Raw genomic sequence first — 17,727 nt, 5'->3', positions numbered from 1 at the left:
TGAAGAGAAGAGAGGCTACTACAGTAAAAGACAAGAAATGATCAAGCCATGAGGGCTCCGACTTAGGGCCTTTTTAAAGAGCTGAAGAGGGTACCCCAAGACCCCTGGCCTTTCCATGTTCTAACATCTGAAAATGCAGCAACAAGCTTACCACACTGCAGGCACTGGGGCGTGGGTTAACTAAGCCTCAGAACTATAAGCTATAAATTCTTAAAATTTATTCTGAAGGCCGTATGGTGGTGGTGCACGCCTTTAATCCCAGCACTCAGGAGGCAGAGGCAGGCAGATCTCTGTGAGTTCGAGACCAGCCTGGTCTATAAGAGCTAGTTCCAAGACAAGCTACAAAGCTACAGAGAAATCCTATCTCGAAAAACAAAAAACAAAACAAAAAAATTATTCTTAACAATTACCCAGACTTCATTATTTTGTATAGTAACATGAATGGATTAGATAATACCCATTTAAAATATCTCAACATGACCGGTGGCTCAGGAGTTGTTGAGTGATAACATATTGCTGTACCTGAACAGAATCTACCTGGCTATATACACAATGTATGTATTCAAGGGGTTCTGACCGCTAGACAACCTCGATGGCCTTCGACTGGTCGCTTAAATCAATTGGGCCTGAACAGTTTCCTATGCAAAATCAATACATTGAATCATATGTGCTCAAATCCTTCCCCTTCCAGAATCCAACATAAATTCACACACTATTAACTGATATACTCCACAATGGAAGAAAGAAGGCATGCAAAACCCTTACCACAGAGGCTGGCATGCAGTAAGCATGTCACGAAAGCTAGCAGCTGGCATTGAAACAAGGACAGGAAGGCTTGGATGTGTTGCACACTGTATACATTTCAGCTTCTTTGGTGAGGCTTTTTTCTAAGCGGGGGTGGAAACACTTTAAAGCCCTATTTTAATCAGCGCTGTTAAATCAAAGAAGCCCAAAGTGAAACAATAAATTATGAAGCCCGACATGAAAGGATATGGGTCTCTCAAAACGGACTAGCTTTGTTTGGTTTTAAATTAGACTTCCAGTGAACTCTTGGCAGCACTTGGGAAGAAATCAAGACTGCTCTGGAGAATCATCCTTCAACACACTTACTGAAAATCGCTGCATCAAAGTTGCAGCTGAGGGAGCAAAGAGCAGTGGGCTGCTGGGAAGAGTAGCAGGCCTCTCCCTCCAGGGAATGACAGCGGGGCGTGCCAACTGTCCTGGGTGCTGGATAAGGAGAAGGTTATCTGAAACTTCCAGAGCAAAAGCCTCAAACTAGTGGGTCCCAGATACGCTGTCTGGCGGCACGCTTTGTTTTGTCTTGGGTTGAATTAGACTGTCTGTGCTTAGCAATTAGGAGGCCAGAGTGGGAAAGAGTTTCTAGCTTCTGGTGAAAATGTGCAAGGGCCAGCAGTACCACCCCTGCACCTCCTCTTAGCAACATCGAGGGTATTTATTTGCACGGCTCCATTCGCCTCTGTACCGGGACATGGGATCAGAAGCAATCAAGGCCGGCTTCCCTAGCTTCCCATGGCCTAGTCTGCTGCACCCAAGCACAGCGAACTTCTAGCACCAAAGACTTTGGAGCTAGAAGCCGCACCTTTCACATACAAGCCAGGTCATTATCTTAAGGACATGGTTCATCCTTCCAACTTCAGTTTCCTGCATGCAAAACTGGGATGTTCATGACTATATCTGTCTCACTGGACTGGGGTGAGGGTAAATGGTTATTACCTGCAAAGCGCTTGAAGCAAAGTCTGACACACAGTAACTCCTCCATCAATATTAGATGCTACTACCTTCTGGCCCCTGGAGGCATGACGGTTTCAAATTTCTGTCTCAGAACTTTAATATTCCACAGTGAGCTGCCAAATTAGTTTATGATTTAAAAAGAAATGGCCTTTGGTGAAAGTTGTACAGATATAACTTAAAGATAACTAGAGGCTCCAGACACAAAGGGACAAACGCATGACTCCACTCTATAAAGGTACCTAGACTCAGCAAATCCACACAGCCGGAAAGCAGATGGAGTTACAGATGCGGTGGGGGGGGGGGGGTGCTGAGCAATGAGGAGTTAATGTTTAAAGGATACAGAGGTTGTCTTTGAGCTTATGAGAAAATTCTAGAGATGGATGATGGTGTTTATAAAAACACAAATTCAGTTAATGGTACCAAATAACAAACTTAGAAATGATGAAAACGAACCTTATTTCTTACATATTTTATCATAATTGTTTGTTTTTCGAGACAGGATTTCTCCATGTAGCCCTGGCTGTCATGGAACTCACTCTGTAGACCAGGCTGATCTCGAACTCATAGGGATCTGCCTGCCCCTGCCTCCAGAGTGCTGGGATTAAAGAAGTACGCTACCACCCCAGCTTGGTTTGCTTTTTGTTGTTTTTCTTTTTCTTTTCTTTTTCTTTTCTTTTTTGAGGTGGGTCTTACTATGTAGCCTTGGCTGGCCTGGGAGTCTTACTATGTAGACTAGGTTGGCTTTCGACTCAGAGATTTTCCTGCCTCTGCCTCTTGAGTGCTAGGATTAAAGACGAGTGCCACCATATCGCATAATTTAAAAGAAAATAATTATCCCAGCCTACATAATTTGATCTGCAGCAATTCGCTGAAATTAAGGTATTTCCGATTCCTAAGATACTTGACTGCACTATAAATTTATGTTCTCAAAAACCACACACCACATATCCCATAATATGTTCGGGGGGATTAAGTACTTTAGCAGCTGTTTCACAACAAAAGCCTTTCCTTTGGATCTGGGGTTGTCATGGGGAAATGTCTGCAGCAAACACAGGATGAGGCAAGACCAGCTTTTAGCTTCTGCCTCAGCAGCGGGGCTGCCTGCTCCTTCCCCATCAGGTGTCGGGGATTCCCCATTCTACGTCTTCTCAACACACAAAATGGCCTCCAGCCAGGTACCACAAGAGTAAACCAGACACATGGTTTTGGTCCAGGCCTGTTCTAGAATAATATTCCAAAGGCACATATACACTAAAAGGCAGCTATAAGCAAATACAAGGAGAGTCCCAAATCACCTAAATGGGTATTCTGGGGTTACAAAAGGTCTTAGTTAGGGTTTCCATTGCTGCGACAAAACACCAGGACCAAGCTGGGGAGGAAAGGGTTGGTTTGGCATCAACTTAGTCAGGACAGGAACTCAAGCAGGGCAAAATCCTAGTTGATGAAGAAGCCATGGAAGGGTTCTGCTTACTGGCTTGCTCAGCCCACTGTATAGAACCCAGGACCAACAGCCCAAGGATGGCACCACCCACCACGGGCTGGACCCTCCCCCACTGTTCACTAATTGAGAAAATGCACAGGTGGATCTCATCAAGGCATTTCCTCAACTGAGGCTCCTTCCTCTCTGATCAATCTAGCTTGTGTCACATTGACACACAACACCAGCCAGCACACAGGGGTACACTACCATGCTCAGATTGCCATGGTCTTTGCATGCCACCATTTTCTAAGGTGTCTATTAAAAAAAAAAAAGGGCAAACTTAAAATTACTTTGAAAACTAGAGTTTACTAGTACACATAAACCAGTTAGATCCTGTATACATGGTATATATCTTTTCTTTGGGGGGGGGGGAGGGGTGACAGGATCTCACTATATAGTCTTGGCTGGCCTGAAACTGGCTAGGTAGAGTAGGCTGGTCTTAAACTGACAGGGACTACATGCCTCTGCCTCCCAATGCTGATGTGATTTGCCACCATACATAGCTCAAAACATTCATTTGGTTTTGTTTTTTTGTTTTTTAGTTTTTCAAGCTACCATTTCTCTGGCTGTCCTGTAGTCTGTAGACTAAGCTGACCTCGAACTCAAGAGATCTACCTGCTTCTGCCTCCTGAGTGCTGGCATTAAAGGGGGGTCCCACCATGCCTGGTGTGAAACATTTATTTCTTAACATTGACAAAGAGAATCATTGCCCATGATTTTATAAACTTGAATCAGGCTGACTCCAAGGAAAAGTTTCTCTGCCCACAGGAATTTCTTAAATAAATTAGTGTCTTTGGGATATAAACAATCTTTTAAATACTAGGCACATCATCCTCCTAAATATACACAGTGAATGCCGCTCCATCTTGGAGAGGGTCCCTGGCACCCCCATTCCATGGCTGCTTGTTTGAAGGCACCGAAATCCCGGGGGGGCTATATATGCTTATATGCTATAGAAAAATAATCCCGAAACAGTAATCGCTTTCCCCTGTGAATGAGAGAACACGAATAAATAAGATTTAAAAGTCGCAAACAAAATAGAAGGATAATGATCACAGACAAAGTGCCCAAATCATCCTCTAGAACCAATGTGTGCATCAAACAAAAAAACATTTTTTATACTCTACCACAAAAAAAAAAAAAAAGGGAAAAAGGCAAATGGTTAAAACTGATTGAAATACAGCCTCAAGCAAAATTAGTGCCACCTAAGACTTGACATCTGTCTACAAGTCAGCATGGAAGAAAATAAAGAAAGGCCTTCTTGCCCAAGCTGCAAATATTATCAAATGTTTACTAAACAATAGGGAGAAGCACAGAACAGATCGAAGGCGAGAGCCCGAGCCCTCCCACTACGGCCAAAGGTCCTTCCTACCATGAAAGCCGAGTTCTAAGACACAGGAACTTATTACAGAGAACTGATACAGAACTGATATAGAGGTGATCAAGGAGGACATTAGAGTGGGCTCTAATCCCACGTGACCGGTATCTTCATAAGAGTCGGAATTAGGACACAAGTACAGACAGCAAGGAAGCAATGTGGACACTTAGAAACCAGAGGCTTGGAATGGATCCCTTCTCTTTGGTTGTTTGGTTTTCAAGACAGGGTTTCTCTGTATAACCCGCCTTGCTGTCCTGGAACTAGCTCTGTAGACCAGGCTGGCCTCAAACTCACAGAAATCCTCCTGCCTCTGGGATTAAAGGCTGGATCCTTCCTTTCCTGCAGTCCTCAGGGAGAAACAGCCCTGCCCACACCTTGATCTTGGAGCTCAGCCTCTCACAACTAAGACAGTAACTTTCTATTGTGAGGACACACAGTTTGTGCACTTAGCTGTAGCTGCAGGCTTGCAGGCTCTGGGTTTTAGCTGCAGCTGGCAAGAGTATCTGACCTCATTAATACAGAGTCCAGGCAGCCCAGTCCTCAGTGCCTCCCTATCACAGGAAGGTTAAGAGAGTGTCCACAAGGGATCCCAGATCCATCAACACACTCAGCGTGGTTGTAAGCACAGTTTCAGTCATGGTGGAGCCACAGGAGGAATCTCAAACTCTCTGCCCTTTCTTTGCTGCAAAGATCTTACCACCTCAGCAGCATGGGCAACAAACAGGGCTTGGCAATTCAACACACTGCTACAAACCATGACAAATTCTGGGTTAAAACAAAAGTACGAAATACTGTGCTTATCAGTCAACAACAACAACTAAGCTCACTTTTAGGACAGGATTTTCCCAGATCAACGGCAAGTTTGTGGAGTCCAGACCCATTGGGATGGGTCATCCTGTCTCTCCCTCTCAGGAGACCCATTTTACTGCACGAGAATGATGTAATGCCTTTGTGTTCACCAAACAACATAGTATGCCTTCAATATGTCAGCCTGTTTCCTCTCCCTAAATACATAATTGATTTTCATCATTTTTATGCTCCAGTTACCACCCCAAAGCAGACTGGAACAAGTTCATGTTTCAACTGCGTCTTCCTTTAAAGATCAGAACAAATAACACATCATTTCCAGTTTTTCTTTGCTCATGACCTTCTGTTACTCACTCACATAACCCTCATGCATGGACTGTGGCTACAGCATGCATGCAACCTGGCTACAGAGGTTATTGTTATTATTGTTATTCTATTAATAATAGAAGAATTGGTTTTTTATTTAAACACTGTCAGAGTAAAATAGCCACTGACATTCCTCAAGAAACAGAATTAGGACCAATGTCAAATAAAAATTAAAAGTTTAAACTTGCCTTCAAAAAAAAAAAAACTAGAGCTATATATTTGGGTCATTTTATTTTTAACCACAGTCTCCTAAATGACCTGAATATCCCAACATCCATTCTAAATGACAAGTTTTGTAATCCTTATGAATAATTTAGTCGGGCAAACTTGCTTTACTTGCTGTCGAGTAAAAATGTTGCTTCAAAAATTGACAAACCAGTTGTCCATAATATATTTCAGTCTGTATATTTTCCAGTCAAACTAGGGGTAAAAAAAAAAAAAAAGAAGGACGGAGGTGCTTGAAAACTGGGTCCGACATGGTGGAGACATCAACAACCATGGCATCGGGAAATACCAAGGTAAGTTAAAGTCCTCAAAGCATGTGTCTGCATGAAGGTACAGAGAGACACTGTTAGCAGCACAACCACATACGATGACTTTCTCCCCTTGTTTGAGATCAAATCTAGGGCCTCACACATGCTAGACAAGCATGACACTAACAGCTGCATCCTCAGTGCCGGGACTTACCAAAAATACTAAGATACATCAGAATATCTACTTTGACTTATACTAAATAGAAACCAAAGCAGCATCAGCCTTGACAGTAGCTATTAGGTGAAGGTTTTATGTTGTTTTAATCCCTCTTCGCTTTTACCAAAGCTTGTGTCTCTGGTATAAGATAACAGTTAACCAGAATGCTGTTGGCTTTGGGAAACAGAAGAGGATTTGTTACTGGGAACTGAGTGAGTCTGGTTCCTGTTTCTTTCATAGAGAGAGCGCCCCACTAGCTCACCATCTGGGTCTCTTTCTGGGGCCCCCACTTCGAGAAGCCGCAGTAATTTACTAATTCATGAAGCGTGGGAACAAGCAGTGAGAGGTGGGAGGAAGCCTGTCCCTCCCTGGCTGCCAAGCTCTCTCCTAAAGCACACACTGGATGTCCTGGTACAGCTTGTGGTTATGGGAGAAGGGCCTCCACAGGGAGGTATACTGATGGTCCAACATGGCCAGTGAGCAGCCAGGCAAATTTGTCTATAGTGGAATTCACCTGACTGGGGAAGCCCACTGCTGGTATACACAGACCTTACGCGTGTCCTCCAAATGTTGCATTGGAAACCCAATCCCAAAATCCTTATGCTAATAAATGCCATTTGGAGGAGGAGCTTCTGGAAACCAAATTAGGATTAGGTGAGGTTACCATGGTAGAGATTTTATGACCGCATTTGAGAGATCTTTATAAAAAGAAGAGAGACCCAAACTGGCAGTCCTGCATGAGATACTCTTTGCTACTTTTTTTTTAAAAAAGATGTTTTAAAATTTTATTCTGATTTACATGTATGTATGTACGTACATGAGCCTGCTTGCTTTTATGTGCACCACATGTGTGCACGGCCTGCAGAGGCCAGAAGAGAGCATTAGAACTCCTGGAAGTGAGTTGTTATGAGCTGCCTACTGTGGGTGCTGGGAACCAAACCCAGGTTCTCTGAAAGAGCAGGAAGGGCTCTCAACCACGTGCCACACCCCAGCCCCAGCTGTCACTGTGTTCTATTGCTGCAAAGGGCCCCTGGCCTGATGCCAGGCAGATGCTTAAAGCCACGCTCCTGACTGAATCATGAGCCAAATGAACTTAGCTGTCCAGTCTTGAGTATTTTGTTATTGTAAGAGAACCAACCAATGCAACACAATTAAAATAATAATAATTAAACTAAAAGGCACAGTCTTCATCATCATATTTCTACCCATTTAAAAAATTTGAAAGTACAATGTGAATTCCGTATGCTTCCCCCTCCCCCATCCTTTATCTCAGAACTGGTTCTGAATTTCAAGAGGGAAAACTAGAGAGGCATTTATTGGTCCTATATCATTCACTCACTCACACACAAACACACACACCAAAACGAGTATAAGATAGAATTCAAGATCTTGAAATCTTCAGAAATTTGACTTTAGTCTGGGAATGTATCTCAGCTATAGGATGCTTGCCCAGCATGAGAAGGACTCAGGTTTCACCACCAACACCGCAAGCATAAATAAAAATAAATGGCTTTACATTTATTTTACTTCTAAGCTATCTGTGAGAAAACAGGAAAAAAACTAAACAGAATAATTTAGTCCCTAAAACACTGACTTTTAAATCAATACTGACAAGGAATCACTGGTACCCTCATTATGACCTTACAAAGACGTCTCGATATGTCCCACTCAGCCACTTACTAGTGAACTTGTCTGTACTTGTAAAATGGGAACAGGGTTATCCCTACCTCACTGGTATCACAGAGAGCCAGGGGCACACAGATCTGCAGAACTGCCACACATAAACCAGCTGGAACACACAGCCATTCAGAACCAGCAGGGGGTTGGGAGATTAACCCAGTAAGCCTTTCTTCCATTGGGGGTGAAAGAACCGAGATCTAGTATGAACAGGCGACCTGCCAGACATCGCTCACAGATCTTTTCTGAAGCCCTTCATTACTACAAGCACACAAATCTTAATGCCGTTCCCTTCCTTGAAATAGGATTTGGCAGATTATAATCTGTAAATTGAAGTTCTTCTTTCTTGTGCAGACAATGGCACGGCACGGCCCCTGCTGGGCTCTCAGGGCCTCCCCCTTCAAAGGAGGAGGCTGCAAGCTGGCACTGCCCCACTGGGAAATCAACATAAACTGTCCCCGACTCAACCTTTCAATCAGGCCTACTCAAGGACACCCAGCAATCCCAAACCCTAGTTTTATCAGTTTCTACCTCTGTCACCTCTACGATTTCTCAACTACATGGTCTCACCCATCTAAGCCACCAACACACCAAATACTTAATTAGAGCTGGCTAGCTTTCTTATTCAGAATTAAGGATAGGAACAGGAAGAGCCTCTGGATGCTGTAGGCATCATTTAAGATTTCTCCAGGAAGTTTCCGAAGGGATGGAAGGTGTCTATTTACAAATACCTCTGGTTATTTGTACACCCCCCCCCATTTCCTGAAGATACTCTTTTCTCAATTGCTGTGAAATACTGCTTAACTATTTTATTTGCAGATAGTTTATACACCCCACGGCTACCGAAACGCTGTCAGATTCCACCTCTTTTTCAGATCTGATTTCTCTGTTCTAAATACTTTCAAATGAAGGTAGAGCTTCAGGCAATCTGTCATTTATCATCCCTGCCTGCTTTTATCCCTTTAAGAACACTCGGGATTCCCAATCTGCCTGAAATCACCAACCTTATTGCAACTTACGCCCAGTCCCTAACATAGCACACTACAGGTAATCAGCAGACATGAATCAGGCCACACGCTGACCACACACATGGTGGTCTGAGGTGGGTTCTGGGGCTTCAGGGCTGACTTCCTTGAAGTTCTGCTGTAGCATTTTCCCCAAGTCACAGAGGACACTTTCCCCTCTGTGTCTCTAGTTACACCATCTTTTGAACTCCAGAAACTGGCAATGTTTTAGGTATGGTGGTTTGAATAAAAATGTCCCCATAAGCTCAAGTGTTTGAATGCTTGGTCCCCAGGTGGTGGCACTGTTTGGATAAACTTAGGAGGTGTGGCCTTTCTGGCCAAAAAATGCATTCCTGGGGGTGCAGGCTTTGAGGGTTTTGGTTTTTGTTTGTTTAGTTTGGTCTGGTTTCTGGGTTTTTGTCTGTCTGTTTTGAGACAGGGTTTCACTGGGTAACAGTCCTGGCATTAAGCTCCATTCTCAGTGTGTTCTTTCTGCTTCCTGATTGCAGTTCAAGATGTGAGTCCTCAGCTTCCTAGTCCACCACCATGTGTTTGCTTTGTCCTGGTGGACTCTAAATGTCTGGAACTGGAAGCCCAAATAAGCCCTTCCTTCTATAAGTTGTCTTGGTCATTGTATTTTATCACAGTGGTAGAAAAGGGACTAAGGAACACAATCTCAAAAATGTTTGCTTGGGAATACGAGGACTAGCTGACCAGCAAATATTCCACAAGAATTAAGAAAGCACCGCTGCAGCCTGCCTCCCCAGATCACAGCTCTGTCCACTCCAAACTCACCAGGCCGGAGTCCAGTACTTCCATCTTATCTCCACTTCCCGATGGTTGGCTTGGTTTCCTTCCCACTCCCTTCAAACCTCCTCTTTTCAAAGACTTGACAGACCTCCCATAACTTCTGCATGCCTTGTGTATGAACTACACTCTGCCGTCCAGTCTCCAGCGTTACCCGCTCTCAGAAAGGGATCTGACAATTCTAACGGGATTGCATTAATCCTCGGGAGTTTGGTTCACGATACCTCAGCAACGTTCTTAGACAGATGGTGAAGGAGTTGTACCCCCAGCTTTCTGGTTTTACTCTCCACCCAGCCTACTCTCAATCTGCTTGACAGTGTAGCTCTCTGTCAACTTCTCATCCACACCACTCCAGAAACTGGCAAACCCTCCCTCAAGAAGTACGGTGTGCTTCCTCTGCTGGACCACTGTCATTCTTAACCAGATGTCTCCAGAGAGAGAGAGGGTACGAGGTGATCTCCAGGGGAACCTAAAGGAAACAGTGTAATTCTAATTGGGTTGACTTGCCTCATATCTTTTGTTTCTATCTATCATTCTACTTATATATTATCTTAAATACAAACCGCTTGTCACTAAGCAAATTACCATATGGCTATAACGTATACCTATATAAATGCTACAGATATGAGGAAGGATTTTACTGATGTTGAGAATGTTTCAAGACTACCAGCCTAGCCAGTCACCATGGAAATACCAAGTGACACAGCTATGCGGAAAGCTGATGCAGGAGAAATTACTTGAACCCAGGAGTTGGAGGTTACCATGGGCAAACAAAATAACAAGATCTTGCCTCTTTAAAACTAAAATAAAGCTGGGCAGTGATGGAACGCCTTGAATCCCAGCACTCAGGAGGCTGAGGCGGGAGGGTCTCTGAGTTTGAGGCTTGGACTATAGAGTGAGTTGCACAATAGCCAGGGCTACACAGAGAAACACTGTCTTGAAAAGAAAAAACAACAACAACAACAACAATAACAATAAAGTAAAATAAAACAAATGCTACAGGACAAACAGTAACACTTTGTCCCTAAATTTACTTGGTGACTATCTCAGCTACTTTTCTGTTGCTCAGATAAAACACCATGACCAACAGCAACTTACAGAAGAAAGTTTACTCTGGCTTACGGTTTCAGAGGAATAAGGAGAGGCACGGCAGCAAGCCGCAGGCACGGCGACCAGAGCAGAAAGTGAAGAGATGGCATCTATAACCCCAGACATGAGGTAAAAAGAGGGGGAAATGGAGTGAGGACCACCCCCAGTGACATCCCCTACAGGAAAGCTACACTACCTCCCCAGACAGGACCATCTACCAGGGACCAAGTGTTCCAATTCCTGCACCTATGATGGACATTTCTTATTCAAATTACCATAGTACTCTATAGAAAATTCCAAACAAACCAATGTATTACAGGTGGGGGTCATAAGATGTTTTGTATGCATACAGTTTAGATAGTAACGTAACATTCTTATTCCTAAAATCATATTTCATCCATGGCTTTCCTACTATATAGTTAAAATTACTTTTATTCAGGTCTGCTTTTAGAGACATCTACACACACACACACACACACACACACACACACACACACACACAGACATATGGGGGGTGGCTAGAGAAATGGCTCAGCAGTGAGGAGCAGTTATTGCTCTTACACAGGACCCAGGTTCAGTTCTCAGCACCCACAGAGGCTAACAACCATCTGTTAACCCTAGGTCTAGGGGATCCAAAGCCCCTCTGACCTCCAATGGTTGCTGCATGCATGTGGTACACACACACACACACACACACACACACACACACATATATATATATACATATACATATATACACTCAGGGAAACACACAGGCCACAGGCATACACAAATATTTTAGATACATATAATATATATGCATATATATTAAAATAACCAGTGAAACAGCTCTTAAAAATAAGTGACATCAAGGACAAATTGTCAAAGTCCTAAATGTAGTACTTATAAAATATACGACTTGTTCTAAGTTGTTTCTCATTTAATGCTTTTGACACTTAAAATACAGAAAACTGCATTCATCCAAAAGATTGGAACTTTTAGTACCTGAGAAAAACTAAACTTTAGAGATTTACTTATTTTACAGGTATGTGTGCTCTCCTGTGTGTAGCATGTGCATGCAGGTAAACCTGGGACGCTGGGGAGACAGCATTTCCCCTCTAGAACTGTGACAAGCAGTTATGAACTGCCTGACATAGGTCCTGGAACCCAAATGCACATTCTCTCTGCAAGACCAGCAAGTGTTCTTAACCACTGAGATGTCTCTCCAACCCCAGAAAAAAACTTCTATCAAACTTTTAGACGTTATAAACCTCAGAACTCTTCTATACTCAACACTGATCATTTTAGAATCTTTTCCTTTCTTAAATTTATTTTTATTATTTTTTTGATTATGTGTGTATGTGGTGTGGGGAGGGTATTTGCACATGAGTGCAGGACCCTGCAGAGTCCAGAAAACAGTGTCAGATCCCCAGTGGCTAGAACTACAGGCAGGTGTCTTAAGTCACATGTAGACGTGGGGAACCTAAGACAGGTCCTTTAAGGTCAGCAGGGGCTCTGAACCTCAGAGCCATTTCTCCAGCCCCCAACTGTGTTTAGTGAAGAGGTTCTGAAGTAAGTCATTATCTACCGGTACTTTGTTTATCAATTCTCAAGGCATCCAGTTACTAACCCTGTGGCTTTGAACAGGTCAGGCAATGGTACTTCCTTGTGCCATGTAATTCATCTATATTAAATTCATTCTTCGTGCCAGGAGTGTTCCTGGCCGAGAGATACAGGGGTGAAAACAAACAAACAAAAAAAAAAAAAACTTACTGCAAAAGCTCATTCAGTAATTCTAAGAAGGCACAGAAGATTAAGTTATTATAATATTAGTCCCCCCCCCACACACATACCCCCAGGGGCTGGAATCAAACCCAGAGCCTCACCCACGCAAGGTAAGTATTTTACCACCGAGTTATAATCCTAGTCCCCAAATTAGTCATAATTATTTTACTGAAGAACTACGTGAGCAACTGTTACTTTAGTCCTATTTTAAAGGCACGTTTCCCCTGGCCTCTAAATGTGCCTTAGCTGGTGAAAAGGAAGAGCATTTCTGCTGAAAGCAGGATCCAGGTGAGCCCAGATACCCTCTACCTCTCCTTGCAAAAAGCCCCACAGATTCTGCCAGCCGCTGGGGGTAAACCATCGCAGTCGGAAACAAGGCTGGTAAATGACTTTTTGATGGACAGCATCCCACAGAGCTCTGTCTGGATCCTCAAAGCCCTTTCCAGTGATGCTGATGAAGGTCTGTTTACACCTGACTGTGCTGTGGAGACTGACAGCTGCAGAATTCAACTGCAGTGCAACTTAATCCCTCACGATGCTGCCGCCGCCGCTCATTTCCAGGCTCCCCTTGCAGGACCTGCCATGCACCAGCCTTTTATTTATTCTAAATGATTACATAATCACAGACCTCGTTTGCTACGGTCACCATCCTTTTGCAGGAAAGCGCTTCCCAGACAGCCCACCTCTCAGCACAGAATTTAAAAGCCACCAACCAGGAGGATAAATGACTCCTGCTGGGTCCAAAAAAAACACGTGAAGGAAAATGATAACAGCGACTCTCGGGGGAGAATTTCCCTCATAAACACCTCACCCAATCCAAGGGCCTGAGACATCCTTGCACCTATACCACGGGGATCCCAAACAGCATGAGCCGCCACTGAAAACTGGACATGCCTTAGGCATTTTAGGTTACAGTCCCACAAATGTAACCTTAAGGGGCTGGTCCCATCCAATTCCTAATACATTCACTTCATACTATTCTGCCAAAAACAAAGAGTGAGCAGAGGGCTCAGTTTGTCAACTGTCTGCAAAATGAGGTTGGCCATGATCTGACCTCCCATGTGGAATTTGCTACTGGCTTCCTTCACCTCCTTGTATCCAAGCATCTCCATTCAGTACCAGATTCCTGACTGGAGACTCAGTGGGTCCAGCAAGCTGCCCCCAGAGAAAGGGACAGGAAGGAGACACACCCAGGAGGAGCATGAGAAAAGTGGGGCGGGCTAAGCTGCTTTTCAGCACTGCCTTCGGATCCATCCCGTCCAACTACGGGTCCCAGCCTGGGGAGAAGCTGCTAGCAAGTGGGTATCTGTAGGTAGCACAGATGGCCACACACACTCATGACAATCTGGAGTCCCCTCCCGTACCCTCTGACAGTTCTAGCACTGCTATACCCAGCCCCAGTAATGGAGGCCAGGCTCTCCCATCACACCGTGATCCGTGTGGTCTCATGTCTAGGCCTCTTCCCACCTTCCTCCTCTCATCAAGCAGTCTTCTTACTTCTATTAACAACTCCCACTCCTCACACAGTTTCCAGAACCTTCTTTCTGCTTTCCAGGCCCCTGAGTAGAGGCAGGAGGAGCGGACAGCAAGCACCGGCTTCCCCACTTTCTAAAAGTGCAACCCTGAACTAGACGTCTGATCCGTTTAAACTTGGGACCCTACTCTGTGCAGCAGAGCTGACCTCATCCCTCCAAATAGAGACAAAATGACAACAGTGCATAAAGCAAAACCCCAAGCATTCATTCACATATCCGCTAAGCGCCCACTTTGCAAAGGAGAAAGTTTTGTAGCTGGCGGCAGCTATTGTTTTCTCCCTCTGCTATCTTACTCTTTAGGCTCTAAAACGGTGGTAAGAACAGAAACATTTTCCTGTGTGCAAGGCTACAGTTAGTTCAGAGGCACGAACGCACACTCACGTGGTTCTTAGTTACCACGGGCAGCAACGTCTGAAGAGAACTCTTTCCCCCTGCCGCTAGAACTCTGTTCTCTGCACGTGAACTTGCCTGCTCAGCTAAGGAAACACCGGCTCAAACACGCTCTGGACAAAGGGAACTACTCCAGCCCGGTTCCCCTCTCGCCGCTTATGAAAACTGCTCCTCCCTTGGTGTCCCCCGTGCATGGTCCTACCACCCTCCACCCCAATTCTCAGCAGACACCTACCTACTTCCGGAAACTTCTCGTTCACGGAGGGAATACGGTCCAGTGGTCCTTAGGCCACAGTTCTCTTTCCCGTCCTTTTCCTGTACGTTTGTGCCCGACAGTCAGCTCTCCTAAGGGGAAAAGAGCACAGGGAACAATCTGGATTAGAACCCCAACTCCTTTTTTTGACTCACCATGTGACCTGGAGCAATTTCTTCCCCTCTCTGGGACCTCAATGCTACCTCTATAGACGAGGATAAGTCATTCACAGTGCTGGTGTCCTTAGAGTTGTGCCCAGCACATGCAGTGACAGCAACTGTCATTCATCACACCCACCTCCAGTCCCCAAACCTAAGCTTCACCAGGAACACTTCATAGTGGCCAGTGTCACGCCATGCTTATGTTCCAGTCCTTGCAGCCAGCACAGAATCCATCTCCCAAGATCCTGGCCCTTTGGTGGCCCTTGACTGTGTCCTGTCCTTCACACACAGCCTCCCAGAGTTGATCACTAACCATCCACCTCTGGCTTAGCCATCACTCTCATTCTGTGATCTCTTCGCTGGGCATAAGGTGGGCCTCAGAGTAGGCCTCAGCTTCTCAAACTACATTCCAAGTCAAAACGCCCTCTCTCAGAGGTCCTGCTGTAGCTCAGAGTGCCAGAGCCCTGGAATTCTCAGACTCAAAAAGGTCCTCAAGACTAAAAAAAGGCCCCTTCAGCGGCCCCTGGACAACTGCTCCACACTTTGACCATTCCCTCTCACGCCACCCAGCAACCAAGCAGGCAGGCTTGATATACTATCCCCCACCTCCCCGGCGCTCTGTTCCTCACCAGGACTCAGCCACAGGCACCTGCCCCAGCCCTCCACTCTGCTTCCAGACCAACCTCTCCTGGGTCCCCTTTGCTGGGTCTCACCCACTGCACACTCTGTCCTATCCCCACACAGACAAGTGCACCAGCCACTTACAACCCATGCCTGCCTGGGCTCCCTCTGGGCCCACTCAGCTCCCTGTGGGTGTCTCCCTCTGCCAAAGCCCCAACTCTCACCTAGACACTCCCTTGGGAGACCATACAAAAACCACCTCCTCTAAGAAGCCTGGCCTGACTCCTCCTGCATCGAACCATCTGTACTCCTCCGAGAACACGTCACTATTCCTCCTGGTGGTGTCTCTCTACCAGGGCACACTGTACCTGGAACAGTGTGCCAGTAACCATCAGATAAATAAACCAAGGAGTACTGCAGACCCTGCTTTCTGCTCCGATATGCTTTATTGACACGTTTCATTAAAAATTCAATTAAGACTCACAAGTCTACCACTTTACATACGATGTTGTATATTGTCTTTCTCTAAATTCATTAGGAAACATCCCCTGCCCTTGCCTTCCCAGAACAAACATATTCCTTTGATTGGGGTGGAGCGGGTGCCTGGGAGAAGACCAGAAACAAAAGCATTACTTCCTCCTCAACAAAAACTGAAAACAGCAAAACAGCTTATAAAGAGTGCCCAGCTGACACTGGCTTAGGTAGGGTTGGAGGCAGTTGCACGAGCCTGAGAGGACACAGGGCAGTTTACTTTAGATGGCTGGGGCAGGGTGGACACCAGCAATCTTCCCATGCTCTACAAGAAAGCTGAGCAAAATAATAAATCTCGGGGCTGTTTATAATCAAAGGGAGGAAAAGGAAGCAGTTATCTACAGTGGAAATTTCCTTCATTTTTCTAGTTCTACTTCTGGTATGGTTACCACACCAATTTCTCAATAGTAAGTTACGACAATTTCATTTATAGGAGATGATTTCCAAAGGGCCCAGAGAGCTGCAGATGGTACGTCGGGGGCCCATCTGTTTAAGGATGAAAGCTCAGTACACGCCATTACATCACTCTGACCTTCCTCAGTAACTTCCTATCTGACAGAATCGAGATGTCTGCGCGGTCAACAAGATATTTGTGTTTGTCTCCAGCCTCGGGCTTTGGCTCCTGATTAGTTTTTAAATCATTGTGCATCCAAACTGAATAGGGCTACTGTTCGCAGCTGGAAGGCCATCCGCTGGGCACAGCCCCAGCTCTGTAGGCTTTGGGAGTGACTGCGGTCCTCTCTGCATAACTGCAACTCATCCTCCTACCCTTCCAGAGCTAAAGCTGCTCTCCTTGGCACACTCTTTCCTCAGGTGACCCCTGGAAAGGGAAAAAGGATGTTGGGAGGTTTTAGGCTCTCCCCAGATAAATGATCTAGCTCCACACATCCCAAACTCAGGGGTATGTTACTGCCTCAGCCCGGACTCTCACCCCATACAATGCCTCCAGCTGCTCTGACACCAGGATAACTATTATCTCCCGGACACTCACAGATACCAGAGCATCCCGGTACCCACAGGCACACGTACATGACAGGCAAACACGCTCAAGTAATCACACTGCTCATCACTCTAGGACACAACCACAACACCTGCATCCCCTATAACTTTTCCTCTTCCCCCACACTCTACAGTGTGCAACCGCAGACAGGTGTCAACTATGAAGGGCCCAGTACCTGCTAGACAACCACCTTGGGAGGCTAGGGGAGGTGAAGGGGATTAGTCGGATTGGGGCGGGGACAGCATGGGGGTTCAATGAGATAGAATACATTGCATCGCATACATGGAACTGTCATAATGAAACCCATTACTGTGTACAATTAATGTGCTAATAAAAACATTTAAAAGATGAACTTATTCTTTAAAAACAGGCTCGGCTGTATGAGGGGAGGCATATGCACTGATGTTTGCAACCTTACTTTC

At 45.2% G+C, this 17,727-nt stretch overlaps 1 protein-coding gene across 3 annotated transcripts in view; it reads right to left on the bottom strand.

Annotated features, from left to right (window-relative positions):
• Positions 1-17,727, bottom strand: part of Tanc1 (tetratricopeptide repeat, ankyrin repeat and coiled-coil containing 1) — a 222,244-nt gene that overhangs the window by 173,913 nt on the left and 30,604 nt on the right. For all 3 annotated transcript variants that reach the window (XM_026778563.1, XM_013345955.2, XM_026778564.1), the window contains exon 2: positions 14,975-15,084. The gene's annotated coding sequence lies outside the window, so the exon portion shown is untranslated. The remainder of the gene's footprint in view (positions 1-14,974; positions 15,085-17,727) is intronic.

This window comes from Microtus ochrogaster, chromosome 4 (assembly GCF_000317375.1).
Source record: "Microtus ochrogaster isolate Prairie Vole_2 chromosome 4, MicOch1.0, whole genome shotgun sequence".
Lineage (NCBI taxonomy): Eukaryota > Metazoa > Chordata > Mammalia > Rodentia > Cricetidae > Microtus > Microtus ochrogaster.
Note: the sequence above shows the minus strand (reverse complement) of the source record. Positions and strands in the feature narration are given on the sequence as shown.